We start from the raw sequence: 23,273 nt of genomic DNA, 5'->3' as shown, positions 1-23,273 counted from the left end.
GAGACCCTGGGACAGTGGTAAATATGGCTCAGACTGCTGAATCCTTTACATACACATTCTATGGACACCTAGTGGACTGCATGGATTGTGCTATCCCAAATAACAACAAGACTCACTCCTCCAATGGCAGGGAACCTGTCTGGTAGACCCTGGCCATTAATAAGCTATACAACAAAAGGAGGAAGCTACTACATGATAGAGCACAATCCCAGACAGGGAGGCATCTGTGATCTGTACTAGCAGACAGCTACAATCACTCATGAATTTATCTAAGGCCCACTTCTAATGGACAATTGCACCAGACATGTAGGACAATCACAAGGCCTTCTTCAGTTATGTCAGGAACCTGAGTTGACACTCACTGATATGCTGTGAGTTACAGCATACTGACTAAACATACCTGAACCCACTGACATTGCCATCATCCTGGCAAACAGGTTCAGTGCAGATGTCTCCCCGGCATCCCCCCTAAGGAGCAACTGTCCATCCCAACAGAGTGTAACCTCCCTGACATCACAAATAAACAGGTGAGTGCTGCCCTCCCCAAAGCAGACAACACAGCATCAATGGGTCCAGACGGTGTCCCGGCCTGCGTCTTACACAAGCTTCATGACAGACGTAACCCTCACATTAAGTCACTGTTCAATATCAGAGTTACTACAGGATATGTACCCAAGGAATGGCATACAGCAAAAGTGGCCCCGCTCCACCGAGTTGGTGCCACAACGGACCACAGACAATATTGCCCTATAAGCCTAACTAGCCTGTTCTGCAAAGCTATGGAGCGTATTGTCATGGGACTCATACACATAGACATCGGGAACCTACAGACACTGTGTCCTACACATTTCAGCATTGTTGTGGGCAGATCTTGCCTCTTGAACCTGTTTGTATTCTTTAAACAGTTACCAGGTCAATCGAAGTAGGGACGGTTGCAAAACCCTTCAACACAACACCCCACTCGGCCATTATGCATAGGCTCACCAGCGTTGATATCGACACATATCTCACACGATGGATTGCTGCCTGGATCAGGGATAGCACCCACATGGTCAGTATTGCAGGTGCCATGTCTGACTATACACCATTTACATGTGACATCCCACAAGGCTCAGTCCTGGGACCTCTCTTGTTCAGTATATATTTGTCTGACGTACAGGCTAACACAGGAGGAATATGGCTGACCATGTTCGCAGATGACTGCAAACTGGGTGCCATAATCAACTCTCCAGCTGGCACATGCATACTCAAACAGGGTCTCACAGAGATGGATGACTGGTGCCTGATCCATGGCCTACAGCTAAATGCCATTAGTTGCATAGTCATCCCCTTTGGGAATAACAACATGCCCACACATCACCACATAGGTAGTAATCCATTACATACGGTAGGAGTTGTTAGGGGTTTGGGGACACGACTTGTTCTTACTCTCGCCTTTGACAATCATGTTGCCAAAGTGGTTAGACAGACCTTCTACATAGCCCACCTTATCCCATATGGTTTCACATCTAGATCAAGTGAGGTCATTGTGCCCCTATGCTCATCACGACCATGCTTGGTTACAATGCCACATTTGGGATGTACCTTACCCGACACCTGCAGCAACTGTAATGGCCACAAAAGTTCCTCAACAAGCAGATCTAGGGATTTACATGGATGCCCTGCACAGTTTGGATACAGTAACTCCAGCTCTACTCAGTCGCTTACCGCCTACTCATAAGTGATGTGTGCCTGTTGTTTACGGAAATATCCAACCCAGAATTAATGGACATGCTCTACCTCAGGATATCCGACTCCCTTGGAGCTACACACTCCAGGGACATACACCTCAGCACAGATGTTAATAGGACAATGCTGGAGGGATAGATTCTTATCCCAGAGGCTCCACTCACTCCGGATTGTAATCCCGGTTTCGCATAGGCAGAGCCACCCACTGACCACCTACAGGAGACATCTTGACAAGTGGATGGGTGATCGTATGTTTACCCCTGGGATATCTTCTGGGTCCCTGCTAGACAGAGGCACAATAGACTAAACGTAAATGGGCTATCTTGTGTGACCTACTATTCACTGGCACAGTGTACTAATCTGACAGGGCTGCAAAAGCCAAAAACACTCTGGCTAGGCTTGTACATGCCCTAGGGCAGATAGCCTAGTATCAACCTCTGAACCTATGATAATGTTCAGGATGCACATTGTTTATTGATGATACTGTTTGCAGGTTTTTATCGTCTTTGCTTTCTCACTTTCTATGAACAGCTTAGGTATCTGCAGAACATATTTGATTATGACAGGGTTCCACTATATTATATATGTGTCTGTTGTCATATAACTGTGTGCACAGGGCGGATTGCTGGATAGTGAGAGGTTCCTGGGTTAACACATGCAACTGCCAGATATGTGTGGCCCACTGCTGTACTCAGACATGGCCTAAGTGTGTGAGCATGCCCAGTTCAGGCTATCAGTGTTTTGTTGCCTGACAATTGTCTCATTTATTCAAGTGTGTGAGCATGCCCAGTGTGACCTTTCAGTATGTTGCTGTCCGAGGTCCACTACATTTGTTGATGTGTGTGAACATGACCAATATTAACATTTATACTGTGTGTGTTGAAAGTCAGGTTCTATTCTTACTGCAGGACTCACCTTTGTGTCATAACTTGACAGGGATTATGCTGTGCCTGCACGGTTTCCATGAGATATGTTGCATAGACTTATCAACATTTCTTCATACAGGTTGACCACTGCAGTACTGTCATGGTTTAGTGGTTCAGTACTCTGACTATAGTGCACAGTATCCTGGGTTCAAGGCCCATCACTGCTTTATATGCTCATACTGAGCAGTCCAGACTGCTTAAGGGCCAGTAGAGCAAATATGAGCATGTTGGGTTTTGTTCAGCTATGCCCTACTTAGACCAAGCTTGTCCAACATTGCTCAATATTAACCAACATTGCTGGACGTTGCCCAATATTACTCAACATTGACCACAGTTGTGCCAGTTGGTGTGTGCGATTTTGTTTACATATAATACATGGTGGTAAATGCTGTTTACCACTGCTTTATATTGCTTAACACATGGCAATCATGCCTCAGGTGGTGCTGCAGGGCTGCCTATGTCAGATGCACATACTACACTCCCTATACATGTTTGAAAGCAGGTAGTGTCAACTTAGGCATCCCTTTTACTATATGTGCGAGTCAGAGAGAGGTATCATTTCCAGAGTTCCTGCTGAGCCAGTGTATGTGCTATGCGTTGCCTCTTTGCCAAGGCCAAAGCATACTGGGCACGCCTCCTTCTGCCTACTGGGGCAGGCTCAGATTGTTCCTCCTCTGAGTCACGCTCAGCCTGTGATGGCCTTGGCAATGGTGGGGGCTGTTTGGTCCAGGCCTATGCTGGTCCTGCTGCAGCTGTTTTCACAGGATCATATTATGTAGCATAGCACATACCATGACAATTTGGGTACATGTAGTTGATGAGTACTGCAAGGCTCCACCAGATGTGTCCAGGCACCGGAACCGTGACTTGAGCAGCCCAAACACATGCTCAATTACATTTCGTGTTTGTGCGTGTGCCTCATTATGGTGTTCCTGTTCAGGGGTGTGTGCATTTCTGATGGGTGTCATCAGCCATGGCTCCAGTGCATAGCCAGCATCCCCCACTAGGTGACCATGTGGGATGTCCCTGTTGGCAAATGTCTGATACAGCTGTGTCAGATGCCAGATATGGGAATCATCGTAGCTTCCAGGGCAGCCAGCACACACATTCAGTATTATGCCCTGGGCATCACACATGACCTGGCAGTTGATGGAGGGGAAGCCCTTGTGGTTGAAGTAGACCTTACCCCACTCACCAGTTGGTGCTTTGATGAGTATGTGCGCGCAGTCTATTGCACTCACTACCTCAGGGTATTCCACTATTTGCTGGAAGAGACGCATATTGCTGGCCAATACCTCATGGGAATTGTGGAAATATACATGATCACTGACATGTGCTGACATGGCATCCAGGAACGGGTGCAGTACCCTGGATGCTGATGCCTGTGATATCCCCATCATATCACCAGTTGGTCTCTGGAAGGTACCTGTTGCTAATATTCTTAGGCGAACACATACCTTGGTTTCCACTGGGATGTGTTCCCCTCTGTTGGTTCTGTGTGTGAGGCGTGGCCTGCACAGCTCAACAATTTGCTGCAAGAGGTCTCTGTCCACTCTCTAGCGCTCCACTATCTCCAGCTCATGTAGCCCCTGGTAGGTTACCCTGGGCCTGTACACTCTTCTCCGTCTCCTCACTGTGGGTTGTCCAACAGCATTTGCATTGTCACCACCCTCAGCATGTTGCATATGTTGCCTTATAACAGCAATAGCAGCCCCTAACATTTCTTTGTCTCAGTAACGCTTTTTCAGTTTTCACTTCTATTAGCTTACTGCAGTGTTGCAGTGTCTCTTGAGAGAAACATAACAGACCACTGTTTGCAGAGTTTTAAGTGCTGGGCTGGGCTGGACTAGTGTACTGCCTGTGTAATTGCCTTATTCTGATTGTTTTCACGTGCTAGCTCTGCTAGTACTCCCTGGTAGCTTCCTACTATTTGTTGTGCTTCCTTTTTCCTTTCTGTTTCCTTGGGGGGGGGGGGGATTGCCACGCACACAAGAGCAAACATGCTCACACCAGCTCACATGCATGCACACATGCTTACACGGACTAAAACTTGCTTATTCTTGTTAAAACACGTGCACACCAGAGCAAACACACTTATAGCTCTTTAAACAGCCTTATACATGCTTAGGCTGGCTTAAATGTGCGCACTCACACTTACACATACGCACAGTGTCTTACTCGGGTTTACAGGCGTGCACACGTGCACATACGCACTCAGCATGAAACTTTGGTTTTATCCACGGCATACACCTTCAATTTCTTGCCTTTACCTAGCCTATCTGTTGACACAGTTCTTTTAATGATGTGTAAATGATAGCTGACACATGCCACTCTGCTCCAATGAGCTTCACTTCTTTCATACATACCCCCCTCGTGATGTCACCTATCTTCTACTCTGTTACTCCCCTTATCCTACTCCTACATTACACTGACTGTGCTCATTTCTAATGTAAACTTGCGATTCACTATCCTAAACCTCATTTGCATAAGATTGCCTACTAATGCTTGGTTACATCTCTTAGACTGAGCTTTCCCCCTTAGCAACCTCTACTCTGTGGCCATGTTGTCTTCAGCCTGCCATTCACCTGCATTGTAAATTCATATTAGCATTAAAATCCACATTTGTGATTCTTCTTTATTGATTTTCTGGTTTGTAGAGTGCAGCACATTTGCGTGGTGCTGCGCTATGCTTAAACCCCGGAGATCGGGATGAAAAAAAAAGTTATTTTATTTTTATTTTGCATCACTTAACATTGCCAATGGCCATATTTTTGGCCATCAGCATGCTTCCTCATGTAAATGCATCCTCTTTTTGGAGCTGTCACGGCTTCATTTTGCTATTTGCAGAACCGTACTCAGTTGTCAACTGAGTACATTTCTGCAAATAACACTACTCCTACTCAGGCAGGTTCGGGTTTCCTGGATCGCATATTTACCTCATTTGTATAGCTTTCACCTGCAATCTAGGTAATTTGCATATCCAAGCCCTGTCCATGTAGGACTCATTTTGAGAGCTCTGTTGCACGCCCCTACTGGCTGTTCCTGGATCGCGCGGCGGACATGTTGGCTGCATGGAGTCTTACTCTACTCTTAGACTCCGTGCAAGCCTTCTTGAATCTGGCCCTGTATCTTGTGTCTGAGTAAAACATTATACCAACCACCAATTATAAGCTGTATATATATTTTTTTTCATCCATTTTCTTTCTTTTTCTTTTGTACTTATCGCTTTACACTTTCTTTTTCTGTCTTTTATCCTTTTACCAACAGAATTTTTTTTCTTTATTACTGCCTCCCAATTTATATCTTTTCATCACTTATTTCAGAGCCTTCTTCTATGTCATATGTATTATTTTTTCTTATTTAATTTCTTTTCTATTTCTACTACTTCTAAAATGTTTCCTCTTTTTTCATTTTCTTTACTCTTATTTTCATTTTTGTAATTCATACATAAATGTTCAATTTTGTTACATTTATATTTCAATTCACATTTTTGCATTATGTCCCATTTCCCCACAAATATAGTATTTTCTATTATCACAGTCACTCACCAAGAGATATCAATGGGTAGCACTGATGCAGAGAAACTAAAAGAAGGCAAAGAGGTAGTAGCAAAACAAAAGTCAAGAGAAAATGAAAAATTGAAGTACGTTGTAAGGATTCAAAGTATAGAAGACAAAGAAATGGAAAGGTATGAAGTGTGGGACAATTTAATAGCTCCTTTGGGTGCAAAAACACATGCGGTAAGAGCATTTATTTGCACTAACAAAGAGACATTTCATAACTTTATATCTGAGATTGCTTTTTTTTTTTTCAATGGAAAATTGTCTTGGAGAATATCAAAAAATGAAAGATTACAACCCATGGAATCTTTATGTGATAAGAGCATTTAACAATGAAACAAAAAAAAAATTCACACACAATTTCAAACAAGGGTGGAAAGTGAAAGAGATTTTTAAAGGAATTGGAAAACTTTATTTAAAGAAAAAAATATGATAAATGGATTTATGGACTGATAGATGAGATTGTAATATTGTGGTAAAATAGAAAGAGAAAAATTAAACATATACCAAGCATGATAAATCTTGAGAGGAATAGGGGTTTCATAAAATACTAGGGACAACCCAAAACTTGTTTTGTTTTTTTTTTTTTTGGTGTAAGTTTGTTCATTACAGTTCTCCACTCCATGGGGTGGAGGGAAAGTGTATGTAGTCATCCACTTTGCTGCATATTGCTTCTAAATGTTTTGTCAGGATGTGGATAACAGCTGTCTGTGACACTCCCACAACATCCCCGTGAGTCTACAGAATGTCACAGATGCAAGTACATCCAGGATAAGACACACTTTGGTTTCAAGAGGGGTGAGATTTCCTCACAGGGTCCAACGAATAATCAAAAGATACCAGCTAGATAGATAACTGGTGTAGGCTGGCTGCAACATGTGTGCCCCATACACATGCCTGTGCTGACCCTGCGAGAAAATCCCATCCCTCTTGGGAGTATCACAGACAGCTGCCAGTCATATCCTGACAAAATTCTTGGAAGCTATGTGCTGCATGTGGATGACTACATACACTTTCCATCCAACCTCATGGAACAGTGAATTATGATAAACTAGTTTTACAGCATCATAAACTTCACCTGTGTACTTGGTGCAATAGACTGAACCCGTATACCTATCAAGACACCAGTACATCCTGAAGTAGACTGATACATAAACAGAAAGGGCTGACCTTCCATCTACTGCCAAGGTGTGTGTGCAGTTGATGGCAGCATAACAAGCATCATGGCAACTCACCCTGTGAGTTTCTATGATGCTGCCATATGGAGGGAAGTGGACTGAGAGATGCATTCCAGTAAGGTAAAATATTGAGGGACTACTACTAGGTAAGTACAGGAGCACAGCTGGGATACCCCTCACAACAATATTCATCCTGACCACATGTGTTTTCATTCTTCACAACATTGGTTATCCACTTGAGCCACAGCTAATGACCCCATGCCATGAACCACCCAACCCTGCACAGCAGGCCTATAATAGAGCACATGCAACAACAGAAACACAATAAAGTGTGTATTTGCTGTACTGAAAGCTAGGCTCGGATGTCTGGACACATTTGGGGATGCACTGCAATACACACCTGAAAATGCAGCACAGATGATAATTGTGTGTGTGCCATGCTACGCAATATGCTAGCCAGAATACATGTCAGTCTTCCAGCTGTAGGTATGGGTGAAATACCACAAGAACCCCAGATGTCTGAAATGGACATCTCATAGGTAGGAACCATAGAAGGAGCAGGAGGACATCATGACAAGCTACACATACATGAGTACACAGATTGAATATTGCTGTTCAAATGTTGTCCCACCACAGCAACACAGATGGTATCTAATGGTAATTATCTTCTAGATGTATAAAATGAACATCGGGCATAATATCTTAACATAGCATATTATAACATGAACGTATGCAAATGTGTCACAACAATGATCATCAACTCAGGGCACAACTGACATAAGTAAACATACACACTGAGATTGTTGTATCACTTTATGGAAAACAGCAAGGGAAACACATCAATGCTATACATTCCTATCTCTATAATATAATAACATGAAAAAAGAGAAGCCACACAAAACATAATGAAGACATTTTAATATCAGAACACACACACATCACAGTAAAGTGGTAATTCAATAATATGAGCCAGTTATGTGCACTGCACTATTGGACACACTCTAACACAGTCTAGGTTGACCTTACTAATGTTTCACACTGCAATCTTCTCTGCCCTGATCATGTACTTTCACATGTTACCCTGGTTGTTTAACAGAAGTAATGGATAGGGTGACAACAGCATGTTTAGGTGAAGGAGCAAAAATGAGAGTTGAAGGCCTTGGAACTGGTGGTATCACAGCAGATGGGTCAGCTTGTCGAACTCTGTACTGGCTGGACCATAGCCAGTGATTCTTGATGGCCAGTGGTGGTTATGTGCACAGATGGCCTGCCTTTCCCAGGTTGCAATCTGCTGATCACAGTCAGAGAATGAAGAATCTTGCTGATAGTGTGACACTGCTATAGTACAGTAGAGCCCAGGGTTTCTACCAACCATGCCACAGCTTGCAGACTCTTATTCTGAGCAGCCAATGCAGCCATAATCTCAGCATGTCTGTGCTGTTGTTCTTCATGCATGACATGTAGCTGGTATTCCACATGATTCGTGGCACAGGTAAATGCATGGACGTCTGACCAATGCCATTGCTGTGGCTTTTCATTTGCCTGCAGCGGAAGTGAACACCTTCTGATACCTGGCCAAGCACATCTGCTTTCCTATGTCTACTGCAATGCCCTGTTGTGGTTGTTGAATGGAACAGCCATCAGCAGCGGTCTCAACTGGGGTCTGTTGGTCAATACCATCATCCTGTTCAACATCCACTGTGCTAGCAACCTCCAAATGGCTAGACAAGTTGACCTCCATATCAGAGGCTACAGCTGCAGCAACATCACTGTCATCCTCATGGATGGACTCTCCAAACACCTCAAGGTCCTGTGTGCCAGAGGCTATACTACCATGCTGAGACACATCTTGAACCACATCACAATCACTGTATGGGCTGCTGGATGATACAGATAGTTGATGTGCTACATACATACAAAGACGTAGATTAGGACACTGTGCTTACATCACATAATGGATAACATCAAAGGCAAGTATCTTATATCCCTCACTTCAATATTACAAATGATTTTCACATTACATGAGGTCTATATACTCATCTACATATGTGTGTTACCTTTGACATGGCAAATGTGTGTAACATATGCACGTTCCATTGCACATTTGTTTGGGATGTATACAGCTAACTTGTGTATGTAGCAGCCTTTGTTGCTCTTCTGCAGTGCTTCTGTTTGGTACTGTGCATGGTAGTTTGCCTTTCATGTGGATGGTCGTAGGTTTGGTTCTGTCCTCTGCTGGAGTTATCTAGCATTGTTAGACCTGCATTTGCTTATCTATGAGAAATTTCCATACCAAACTAAATAAAATAATATACAGCAGACTTTAAACCCATCCACATGTTAGAAAGTAAGAGTACACAATTTTAAAATACAAGCTAGCAAAACCATTTCATTAAGTCCAGGGAATCTGTACGCATTTCAAACAACCTGAGGGGAGGATCATGGACCAAAATGTCAGAAAAGAGGGAATTGTACTGGCAGATTGTTTTGAATTGTTTTAATTGTTTTAAATGAATTTGTGCACCTAGTAGGGTGAATTGATAGTTCATTTTCATTGGTTGATTTGTATTATGTGCCTCATGGGTGTGTTATTAAAACATGATATGATTAAGAAATGTTTTTTTACTTGTTCTGATAGTTCCTGTTCTAGGGACAAAAGTGCTTAACTGTGTATATTCGTGTATGGATTAAATTTTATTTTTGGACCTACTTAAGTGCACCTCTAGGGCATATGTTTTGTTTTTGAATGATGGCAATAACATCAACTATTCAACACAAAACCACAATAATGTATTATAATACAGTCCCACTCACACTTTGTGATGATTTTAAAATATGGCACATTTGTGGAAATGAAGATGAAACCTTCATTTCCTTTAAAGCCACACACTGTGATCAAAATAATAAAATGTATATGCAGATGTTTGCATTAATTCAGGCAACACTAATTAGTGTTTTGGGAGCTAAATAATGCCAGTGAGCATTCCCTGACATACTCAGCAGTTATATCTTGCTAGACACGAACACATGCCTGAAGTCAGACCTCGGAGTGAGGGTTATCACCATTAACACCACAGAAAGAAGCATGTCTGATGCATTATGATGAACACACTTGAAGGGATTACATCAGTTCCCTATTGTAATGGTTATGGCTCCCTTATCATGGAGTATGAGGACTAAAAAAGTGGCCCTCTTACTGTGCTATAGCAGCAGTCTTTGGCTAAGCCACTTTTGTTTGTCACAATTGTCTGACAGAGAAACCTTATCAGAATCAGTCTCCTGCCTACCATGCTACATACTCTACAGGGCTGTGTGTCAGCAATGTCTGTCAGAGGAGATATAGCAGTAGCCAGGTATCACAAAGGTCACAGTTCAAGGTATGAAGTAAAAAAGGATCTAAAAAATGTAGCAATGTTACTGTTCACACAAATGTGATTTAGCCATATTACTCTTTGTTGGGTAATCCACTCGTGTGTGTCCATATTGGTTTGCACATACACATTCCTAGATCTGGAACACTGTCTAACTGAATAAACATTAGAAGTCAGGTATTAACTGCATGAGCCATAACAGAACTCTCACAATAAGCATCATAGAGCACCTATTTGACTGACATAAAATCCCCATTGTGTTGAAAGAGTTTTGTTAGAAATTAAATAGATAAAATGGATAGAAATAAATTGAAGAACTGTATGTGTGTTGTCAATATACTCACATTATCTTGTCCAATTTACAAAAATGAAATGCTTAATGTTATTTAATACTGCAATAAATCATTCTTAGATACAATTGGGTAATAAATGCAAATTGCTGCTGCTGGGAATTGTACCTGCAGACACAGATAAGTTGCTCTACTAATTTCCTTATGCTATGATGAACAGCAATTGGAGTAGGCAGGTACGCTTGACATATAGGTTAGGTATGCCTAATCAGTTGTGTGTGTCTCAAGCTATAAACAAAACAAAATACAAAAGCAAACTTAGAACTTGAAAAAGCGTATAAGAAACCAATGAAAACAAACAGAGCCGGCAACTGTAGAAAAAACAATTTACTTAGCGCTTTCGGTAAAAACAATGCTTCACCTTCTTCAGATAAAAAATAGATCAATTAAGGCTGTTTAAATTATCTTCCACTTGGTGATTAACGAATTACAAAACATCTAATTAACAAATTAAACTACAAACAATCATAAGAATTAAAGATACAGTCCATATACACACAGTGTTACAGTCTTAGTAACAAAAACCTTTTCAAAAAACACCTTTTAAAAAAGTTTCAACTCACAGCTTCAAAAAACCTTCTATAGTCACAAATGTAATAATAACTAAAAAGCACAACGTACATAATCAAAATAAATGTAAAATAATATATGTTCAAATCCCACTGGAAAATAACTCTAAAAAAGGTAATATATAAAGATCCAGTAGAAAATAAATAAATAATTATCTAAACCTCTCAACGTCTCAAAGATAACCATTTGAGCACACATTTAATAAATATCTGTTCATTGAGGCCAGGGAATACATAGGCAGTTGTCCTAATCTGCCACACTAGCTCGTCAATTTCCAACAGAAGTTGCCAAGGACCACCTGTTAAGTCAGGACGTCTACAATGTAAAACTGCAAATTTGAAACAGTGGTCTGGGTACTCAAGTATGTGTTTTGCCAAGGTGTTATTTATGTCTTTTTTAGTGATAGCATAAATGTGCTCATATACACGCTGTTTTAGTTTTCTTTCAGTTTTGCCTATGTAAAAGACAGTACACTGGTCACATGTTGCGGCATAAATCAGATTCACAATTAAACCTACCCCTAATAAAATACAGTTTGTCATTAATCACGACCTCTTTATTAACTCAAATGTTTTTACATTGTGCGCATGCCCCACAACTAAACATACCATGGGGACCTGACCGTTGTGGTTTCTTCCTTTTTTCAAGTAGTGCTTGAAGACTAAAATTCCTTCTATAGGTAATCTTAGGCTGCAAACCCAATTTCCCACACAAAATTGGATCCTCAATGACCACCCCCCAGTTTTTATTCAATAAATGCCTAATAGAAGCGTAATCAACTGAAAAAGTACATAAAAAGCTTGTTTGGTAAACTTTGTTGTTAAAAGAATCAAAATCAACATCTAGTTCGTTGTTCACTAATATTTCATTCGGCAATTGGGCTCCTAATAACGGTCTAAAATACCCCTTGTGTCTTTTAGACACTACTTCATCTCTAATTTTTACAATTAGGTTAACTGGATAACCCGTATTTACAAACATTTTTTCTAAGTTCTGACATTCTGTTAAAAAGTCACAAAAGTCTGTGACCATTATTGCTGCTCTCACCATTTGACCTTTTACTACAGCCTTCTTGTGATGGAACGGATGACAACTATCATAATGCAAGAAGGCATTGGAGTAAGTAGGTTTTCTAAAGATTTTACTCTTATATTTAAGGTTCGAGCCATCCTTATATAACAGAATGTCCAAGAAGTTAATACTGTTCTCTTCCACTTGATATGTAAAATCTAAAACGTTGGTCAACTTTACAATGTCTGCAATAAACAGAGGAACCCCTTCTTTTGGACCTTTCCACATAAGGAACATGGCATCCTGGTACCTAGTGTACCAGAAGACATGTTCCTTAAACGTTGGGTGGGTGAACAACAAGTTGTTCTCCCATTGTGCAATGATGACATTGGCAAAGCTCCCTCCACAAGGGGAGCCCATAGCTACACCTGATGTTTGTAAAAACAAGTCCCCCTCAAATGCTAAAAAGTTATAGGATGACACTAGTTCCAACAAAGTTTCAATAAGATAAATAGTGTTCTCTGGAACTTTTCTAGCAAACAAGAATTCTCTAATCCATTCTAAACCTAAGTTGTGGGGTATTACGGTGTAAAGATTCTTCACATCTATAGTCACAAAGCATGTGTCCGCTTGGTATTCCAATTTATCTATGTTACGCAGGAAAGCCCACGAGTCTTTGCAAATTTGTACTTCTTTTTCAATAAAAGGTTTCAATAAGCTATCTACATGCTTTGCACAAGCATAAGTTATAGACCCACGTCCATTGACAATAGGTCTAAAAGGTGGATTAGAGATTGACTTGTGTAGTTTTGGGATTCCAAAAAAAGGTGGTACTTTTGGGGCTAGCATAGTTAAATATTGGTGTAAATCCACATCGATGTAAGATTCGAGAAACAGATCTTCCAAGATAGTTCTAATCTTCCTATAAGCTACATTTAGTTCATTAACCGAAACTTTCTTATAAACTTCTGAACCTAAATGTTTTCTCATAACGTCAACATAGTCATTGTGGTTCATCAACACTAGCCCCCCACCTTTATCTGGTTTCATTGCCCGTATATCACAGGTATTAAGCAATTGAATTAAGTCATATTCAGTTGGCGTAATGTTGATGTTGTTATTCCCCTGTGCAAAATTATCTTTGTGCAGGGCTCTAAGGTCAATTTCACACATTTTTTCAAATAGGCTCAAGTTAGGGTGCAAGGGGGGATAAAAAACACTGGAGACCCTTTGGGAGTTAGTCAACAGAGGATGATTACCTAGCAATACGTTAAGATTTAACTTACGAACGTATAATTTTAAATCTATAAGTGTTTTAGTAAAATCCATTTTTCTGCTAGGCACAAAGGTTAAACCTTTAGAAAAGAAATTAACCCATTCCTGGGTGATGTTCAACTCTGTAAAGTTGTATATACTAAAATCTCCTCCAGTACTTTTACAAATAAAGGGTCCAGGTCTATGGTGGTGTTCAATTACTATCTCCTCCTCTGCCTCCTCCTGCTCCGTTGCGGGGGTTGTTGTGACTGATGCACAGAAATTTGTTAAAATTGACTAAATTGCAGATGTACTATGATCTTGGTTGCATTCATACATGAGCCATACTTATTGTGTGCCTCCCTTGGTCCCTATCAGTTGTTTGAGTTTTCAGAAACTCAAACTCCTTATGGTTGAGATGATATGATTGAGTTTATGAAAACTCAAAGCTTTTGAATGGAGATCACTGTAAAGCGAGGATTGGGAAATTTACCCTTTTCCTCATTGTAGTGCGATCTTGGAGTTGATATACATAATATGCAGGGGGTGTGGGGATGCAGGAGGGCTTGCCCCCCCTGAAAAAATGTAAAAAAAGATAGATTTTTGTGTTTTTTTTTTTTGAGGTTCGAGTTTTTAGAAAATCAGTCTTATGGTCTCTTCAATATTTTTTCAAGTTTCCGAAAAGTCGATCATCTGACATAGACCCACCTCCCTAAGGCCTGCAAATTATTCCTGATGCATCTCCTTGCTTCTAGCAATATCCTTATCAGCTGTAGAGAACAGAAAACAGAGGAATTAGAAGCATAATGAATAATTGTATTGTTGGACCAGTCCATTGTATTATACTGGCTTGTGACAGGTCAAAATACTTATCCAACTTGGGGGTGCTTGCAGTTCTAAATTCTGCCTCCCTTCAGCTCAAGAAGTCCTGCTTGTGCCTCTTCATGTCACTATATTGTTCATAACATTGTTCAACAATACATGGAATGCCAGTTACACTGGTGTAGGTCTAGCCAAGCCATTCAAATCTTCAAACTTATACTGAGACCCAGTATAGTTCCCCTGCAGAACCCAATGGCTATATCACTTAATGAGGATTGCCAGAAAGATCCAGGAGTCTGTTTCACATCACATTTGGACGATAAATGGAGCAAAACCCTCTCCTTCACCTACCATGTCTTTTCAAGGACACCTAGCGATATGGCAGGGAATTAGCACCCAATTCAGATCTTGCATGTATCATCCTGTGAACAAACTGACAGACAACCTTGCCAGCTGCCTTTGTGCAACTGAAAGTACAAAAATGCATGGCAGAGAAATTGGGTGTGATTACTGTGCTGGGAAATATTGCTCTGAGCCTTGGCCATGTGTGCTGCTGTCTATATTTATGCAGGTTTCATTGTGAAATCCTCAAACACTTTAGGATAACAATAACTAAATTACATTTCAAAGGAAATATTGTCACCTCTAAGCATGTTGTCTGCTATGGTGAATGGCAATTATTTATGCTGTCTTCTGACATAGTGATGAGAGGATGGCCTAATGGTTAAGGTGTTTGCCTTGTAAACACAAGGTGCTGGGTTTGAGGCTCACAAGGGCTGATTGGCTAGGCTTACAATGGCTCACAAGGGCACTTAGCCTAGTACTAACCCATGACATCAACTATATGATGCTGGTTATAATCAGTGTTGGTTCATATGTTCATAGATTAGTACTAAGCTAACTGCCCTTGTGGGCCATTTTAAGCCTAGCCATTTACCCCATGTAAGAATGAAACCCTGCACCTTGTGTCTATTAGGTAAGCATCTTACCAATTAAATTAATGACAATAATTAGAGTCACTGCCTTCCCTTACTTTATGCATATTAATTCACATTCTGTTATTCTATGTCACAACTTAATAGCGCCATGATTTTTTAAAAAAGTATACGTGATTATCCTTAATTATTTCAGGATTTGGGCTTTATTGTACAGATGAATAAAGAGCTTTGGGAAGAATGAACTAACGAAGAGAAATATTTTGAAGGTTTATAGGAGAATTAAACTGGTACAACAAGATGGGAAACAGAACATTCTAACAACAAGCTGGGTCAAAGTGAGTCTGAGATACTTAGAAGGAAATTGATCATATTTTGTTTAATTGGAAAAGCTATATGGTGGCAGTTGAGTGGGGAAGGAGAGCATTTAGAGCATGGAATTTGAGAATTATTTTATACAGCTTTTGTATTGAATATTAGAAGGAGAATCAAAGTATTCACAAATGAGATATGATATGTGATGCAATCTTTTTATGGACCAGAACAATGCGCACATAACTGCTTAGATATCAAAATAAATAAAAAGAATATAAAACATTGTTCAGTAATACATACTGTATCAAGTATATTGTTCCCTCTAGTTGGCGTAACAATGATTTTTATCTTAGAAATAGGATAGTAATGTACTACTTGTGTCAATATAATACACCTCGTTTCCCAAAAGTGTCCACCAGAATTATGTTATTATACTCTCCGAGGTAAAAAGCCCATTAGTTGTGACATATCTTTGACAAATAATAAGTGTACTGCTGTTTATTTAACCTCTATTTATTTGACTGCATTTTATTTAACTGCTATTTATTTAACCATTGTTCATTTAGCCACTATTTATTTCACTGCCATTTATTTAACTGCTACTTATTTAACCACTGTTTATTTAACTGCATTTTATTTAACTTATTCTAAGTCCAGCACTGTTAGTGTTGTTATCAGAATTTTTTTCAGTGACATTAATAGTGCTTTTGTTGGAAGCTTATATGTCTCCATCCATGCTCTCAACATGGGTTTCAAAACTACATAAAAGTTATATCCCTGTATGTGATCATGCCATTCATCTGGTTTAAGCAAAGTTTTGGATTTAACTGCATTATCATATTTAGAATTCACAACTTCATTTCTCCAAATATCACATTTGTATATCAAACTGCTAGCGTTAGTACATAGTACACTAAATCATACAATGCTTTAAGATATTGTTTTTGTTCCCAGTGTAGTCTGAAAATCATGCCAAGGTTTAGCCATCTACAGTAAGCTACAGTAAGATCACACTGATTTAAGATGGCTGCAGCTAGAAATCTGCAACCTGTAAAAGAAAAGTACAGCTGTCTTTTGCCACTGATTACTGTTTGCCACCAATTTTGTCATAATATAGAATGATCCAGTGTTATTAATGCTCCCTTTTCTAAAGCATTGTGTTTCTTAATATTAAGATAAAAAAAATATGACTAGTTACTTTTTCTTAAAATAGTGTAACATGCTAATGGCATCTCTTGCTGTATATACTAGCTGACAATCTTTTATATGATTTACGCCAAACAGAATAATAATTTTGCTGTAATTTTATGATATCCATAATTATGTTAATGCCTGGAAGGCACAAAACAAATGCATTCCTCATTTTACCATGCTAAAATATACCTCTTCAACTGATGATGGATCCACCTATTATTAAGGGTTTTTCTATAGCAATATTATTTTTGCGTGAATCATTTTTCATGATCTATCTGATGGATAGGTTTGCCTTTGTCTGAAGTCTATGGTAAATCTGATTTTAAAACAAAAATGCTGTTATTTTCGTAGAGTGTATGGAATTCTCAATAGTTGTTCCTTGTCTTCAATTAAGAGGTATTTTACTACAGTTAGTAGGTATCTTCTCTGGTCCTACTGGAGTGTTTAAAGAGCTCTGTACACTCATTTCAAAAGCATTTCCCTGAGAATTATTGCAGATTCAGAGACTTGGGAAGTCACTCCAAAAGGCAATCATATGTAACTCTTCTATTACAGCTATTCCTGTTTACTTAGTTATCCTTATCGTATCTTTTAAATCATTAAAAAAATTACCATAAAGATTAAACATAAATACAGATAGCTGCCTTCATATCAATATATCAAATCTCCTTTTATACTTAGTAGATATATACATCTTACCCCAGGCTCAACTGTAATGCCCATGGCATACCTCTCAACCTTGTAGTGCAAGAAATCTGGACAAAGCCAAAAATAATGGGTAAAAGATTTTAATTATTGCTATTATAAACTTACAAAAGTTGTTACAATAGCAGGATTTGAGTTAGCATGCATTTATTTGAAGAATATGATGTCTGAAACTCAAATGTCTGTCATTATTTAGCAACATAAGTCCTCAGTGGTTTGCAAGAAAGATCAGAAATACAAGGCAAAAATCTAGACAATTGAGAAGTATGGCTCACAGTTACCCCCACTATAGCAACACTTAAACTATCTCTTCCCCACATCCAGAGTATTACCCTGTTGCTACTAAACATGAATCATAGAAATATCTGGAACAAACTACAACAAGACACACATATTTAAATAGTCTTTTATAATGCAGACATACTTGTCATTACTGAAACTTGGCTAAAGCCAGTAACAAATGATGAGAAAATTACCCTATCATGCTGCAATATTCACAGAAAGGAAAGGTAAAATAAAAAGAGTATGTGACTTTGCTATAATTATAAAATGTGTTAGATATCACCCCACACCATCAAAACATCCACAATTTTAACAACACAGCACTTCTCATCTCAGTACTAAAACTTAATAACTATATATATACATATATATATATATATATATATATATATATATATATATATATATATATATATATATATATATATATATATATCCTTTATTGGACATCTCATAACATTTTATTTATTTATTTATTTATTTATTTATTTATTTATTTATTCTTTATTGGCCAGGATAGTCCCACTAGGCTAGTTCGTAGGTTCATAGGTTCATAGGTAGGTAGGTACTAGGCTATTGGCCCAAGGGCCTAAGTAAGCCCAGACAACAAGGTTCCCTGGCTTACACCACCCAGGAAGGTTAATTTCCTGTGTCCCTGTCGAGCAGAGCCGCAGAAGTGATCCCTGGGGTGTATTTCCTATTTCCCATCCACTCATCAAGATTTTTCTTGAAAAGTGCTAATGAGGAACTTTGCGTGACATAGATGGGTAGCTTGTTCCAGAGTACAGGAAGTCTCTGGGACAGGAATCTATCCCTCCAGCATGTCCTGTTTATTGTGGTGACAAGGTTTAGGTCCCTAGAGCATGTAGCTCGGAGGGATTGTGATTTCTTTAGGCGTAGCATGTCCAACAGCTCTGGGTTTAACATAGCTTTATATGTGAGGCAGAGATCTTCTCAGAGTAGGTGATATGCTACAGAGTAAAGCTGGAGTTTTTTGAGATGGTCAGTGTAGGGCATCTGTTTGAAGCCAGTAATCTTCTTTGTGAGGTACTTCTGTGCCTTTCCAGCTGCTGCAGATGTCTTGTGAGGTACATTCCAAAAGGGGCATTGTACTCTATAATGGGTCTAATGAGTGCAGAGTAGAGGGGAACAATGACCTCTTTTTTCCTGGATGAGGACCCTTTTGTGATGAGGTGTGCCACATAGAAGGATTTCCTGACTACTGTGGTGATGTGATTATCAAAAGAGAGACTACTGTCCACCTGGGTCCCAAAGTGTCTTATCACACATTCGGCGTTAAGTAGACTGCCGTTTATGTGGTAGTTCATGGGTACAGAGTTTTAACAAAGGGGATAACAATGCACTTTTTGGCATTGAGCTTGAAGCCATGCCTCTGACACCAGGCATCAGTCGCAGTGAGGCCCTTCTGTAGGATGTCCACATAATTTGGGCACTCAACTATGGCTCCTAGTTTGCAGTCATCTGTGAATTTCATTAGCCAGAGGCATTCCGTGTTAACCTGTACTTCAGAAAATTAGATACCAAATAGGAGAGGTCCCAGGACTAAACCCTGTGGTACTCCACTTGTCACTGGTTTGAAGTCAGATTTGGAGTCTGCAACTTTTACAGTGCGGGTTTTGTCAGTGAGCCAATTGGCAACCCATCTTGTGATGTAGGGATTCATACCTAGTTTAGTGAGTTTAGCTATAATTCCAGAATGGGGGATGGTGTCGAAAGCCTTGACGAGGTCAAGCTAGGCTGTGTGATCCACCTTACTCTCGTCTACGGATTTGGTGACTGCCTCAAAGAAGTCGATCAGGTTCAGAAGGCATGATCTGCCTTTCACAAACCTGAACTGGGTGGGGTCCAGAGTTTGGAGGTTACCAATGTCTTTGTTTATGAGTTTCATGATGATAAGTTCCATGGCCTTGCAGACCAGGCTCATCAGGCTAATAGGGTGATAGTTCCCAGAATTAGTGGTGGCTCCCACTTTGTGGAGTGGGATAACTGTCACTTGACATGAGACTATGATTGAATATGGTACTTAGGTGGGGGAGTCAGTTCATTGTGAAGTTTGTGTAAAACGCAGCCTGGGATGTTGTTCGGTCCCATGGATGCTGTGTTTTTGGTTTTAGAGAGTGCAACTTTTACCTACATAGATGTGATTACAGGGATTCTGCATTCTTCGTGTATAGATATGGGCCCTTTAGGGGGTGAGAGATGGGTAAAGTTAGCACTGAACCTATATGCCAGGGTGTTGGCAATATCAGTTGTTTCTGTAATTTTCATGCCATTGTGCTGTAACTCAGAGCAGATCTGGGTGTTGCCATCGAGATTCTTGACATAGCTATAGAATTGTTTATGGTTGCCCTTAGAATCAGTGGCGATTTTGTTTTCTTAGCTTGCTTTGGAGGATCTTATAAGGGATCTCAGCTTCTTACTGAGGCTGACCAGGGATCTCCTCCACTCATGGGAGTTTACTCTCTTTTGCAATAATTTCTCCCTTCTGTTGTAGAGTTTGTCTATGGCAGGGGCCCACCAGATTGGCTTCCTTTTTTGGAGGATAGTGTCTTGTTTCTGTTTGGGATAGCATGATCCATGCACTCGTGTAAGTGCTTATTGAATGCATTCGGCAGTCGTAACTGTATTGTCCATTTGCATGGGTGTCATGAAGTTCACCACTTCTGTCTTAAGAAGCATGAAGTTGGCTTTGGAGAAATTTTTTACTGTGGTTTCCTTAATGGTGTGTGGGGGCAGGATGCGGATATCTAGGGTGATTAGCTTATGGTCAGATCTGACCAATGAGGAGTTGACTTCAGGTGTGGAACATGTTGGTCATGACTAGGTCTAGGATATTGTTGCCCCTGGTGGGGTTGTGGATAAGTTGATCCAGCGCATTGGAATTTATGAATTCCAGGAAGCATTGTACAAAGGAGTTGGTACATGAGTAGCTTTCCCAGTTAATGGTGGGGTAGTTGAAATCATCTATTATTATGGTGTTTGGTTGAACCCTAATATTTTCCAGTATATCAAGAAAAGAGGAGTGGGAATCCTGGGGCATGGTGGGGGATTGGTAGCAATCTACAATTTGGATTGCAGTTTTGCCCAGAGTTAGTTGCATTTGGATAACCTCAGATGCATTATTCTGTGCAACTAGCCTGGCGGTGTGGATATCCTTAATGAATATGGACACACCTCCACCTTTGGTGTTCTGGTCCAGGTTAGATGGCTGAAAAGTGTGGTATGAGTTGTACCCTGGTAATGCAGGGGCTGCTCTCTAGAGCCCTGAACCAGATCTCAGTCACTGCCCAGATACTGATGTTCCCCATTTTAAGGAGTGCCTCGAGTGAGTTCATTTTGAGATTTAGACTTCTAGTATTGAGTAGCATTACCCTCATTTTTTGCTTGCCTGTTCCTGTTACGGTGATAAATTTGTCATTTGAACCTTGCCTAAAAAGGCACTATAGGGGCGGCAAGACCCTTAGCTAGTATCCGGAATCCCAGGGGTGACAGGTGCAGGCCATCTCTGGCAAAGCATTGTGGTCTGTCGACCATGTCATCCCAGGCAGACAGATACTGGATCCCCTTTGAATTTCACTAGAAGCTTAGCCAATTGTTGAAGTCAATCATTTTGTTTGGTTAGAGGTAAATGGTATGAATTGGGACATCATGTGTTAGTGGGACATACAAAATAAAAACTTTGAGTAATATCACCTTTGAATTGAACCTATGACTAAAAAAGGAGACTACAATTCTAAATGTTATTTATTAACTGTTAATGCCATGGAAGAACAAACATTTTGAACTTGTAAATTAAGGGGCAACAATTTCAAAATGAGCAGAGATCTAATTATAAAGCCTCTATGTTTGTGTCTTTTGTTATGTTATTGGAGTTATATGTAAAAAAACATTATTTATTTCTGTGAAACAATTTCATGTGCATTGAATTGCATGAACTGAGTAAAACATGTTGGAGAAAGTGCCATACATATGACATACTGTCCTCCACATCTAATAATTATATATGTTGAGCAATATTTTTCTAATAACGATAGTGCAGATTGCACAAATGCAAATGTAGTTTAAATTACCTTTCATTGTTATGTTTAACATGCTTAACATATTATAGTTAGCATATTTATCAACCATTGCAAGGAGCTAAGCTGCAAATTTAATTTTTGTAAATGTCAGTTGCATTTCATATTAAATTCCTAATAAATTATCAGTGTCAATATTGATTCTGACCCCACATTAAAATTATTTGCTAACTACATTCAAACCCTACATTACTTCTGCTGTTTTTTTCCAAACTCACTGCTTTAACACTTTGATCCACTAGGAAAGGTAATTGACAAATGTACTTTCTTTACTCAGTATTGTCCAGCTCAATGGTGCCAGTCTTAGTTGGACTGCTGACAACAGTCCAAGTTAAAATTTCGAGATTTTGCCTTTAGATTTGAATATCTCTTGTTAACAGTGAGTGCCGAAAGTTAACATTTTGCAGTGCCAAGCAGCTGCAAATGCAGAAGTACAACAACAACATCAAGAAAGCAAGCATTAAAACAGAATCCAAATAAGGGGTACATCTTAGCAAGGAAACCAGCTCTTATGGCATCCCACTGACGCATTCAATCGTTTAGCAGTGTTTGCCACATGATAATTGCATTTCCGTTACACATCATCAGGCCTTCAAGTAATGACAGTTCTTGAGGAATGGGCCACAGAGGAGATTACAGAAGCTTCTTTCTGACACAAAATATACAGATAAGAATTATCTTTTTAAAGGAACTGCATTATTGTCATGATTACCAAAAACATTATAAATATTTCAACATTCATCACATTACTGATTTTATTTATTTATACTTTATTAAATGTCATATTTTGTGTTTCATGCATATAAAATGTTATTACTATTAAGAATAGATCAGGTTCCAACAACAAAACATTTGTGTCACATTCAAATTATCAAAAGTTGGAACTAAATCCTGAATTATAGTCCCTCTTAAGCATAACAGCTTTTTCCCCAATCATTACTAAGTATTGTTTTCATTATACATATGCAACTGTAA

The sequence above is a fragment of the Protopterus annectens genome, chromosome 1.part1 (assembly GCF_019279795.1).
Source record: "Protopterus annectens isolate FY-2018-M chromosome 1.part1, PAN1.0, whole genome shotgun sequence".
In the NCBI taxonomy this organism is placed as follows: domain Eukaryota; kingdom Metazoa; phylum Chordata; order Ceratodontiformes; family Protopteridae; genus Protopterus; species Protopterus annectens.
Note: the sequence above shows the minus strand (reverse complement) of the source record.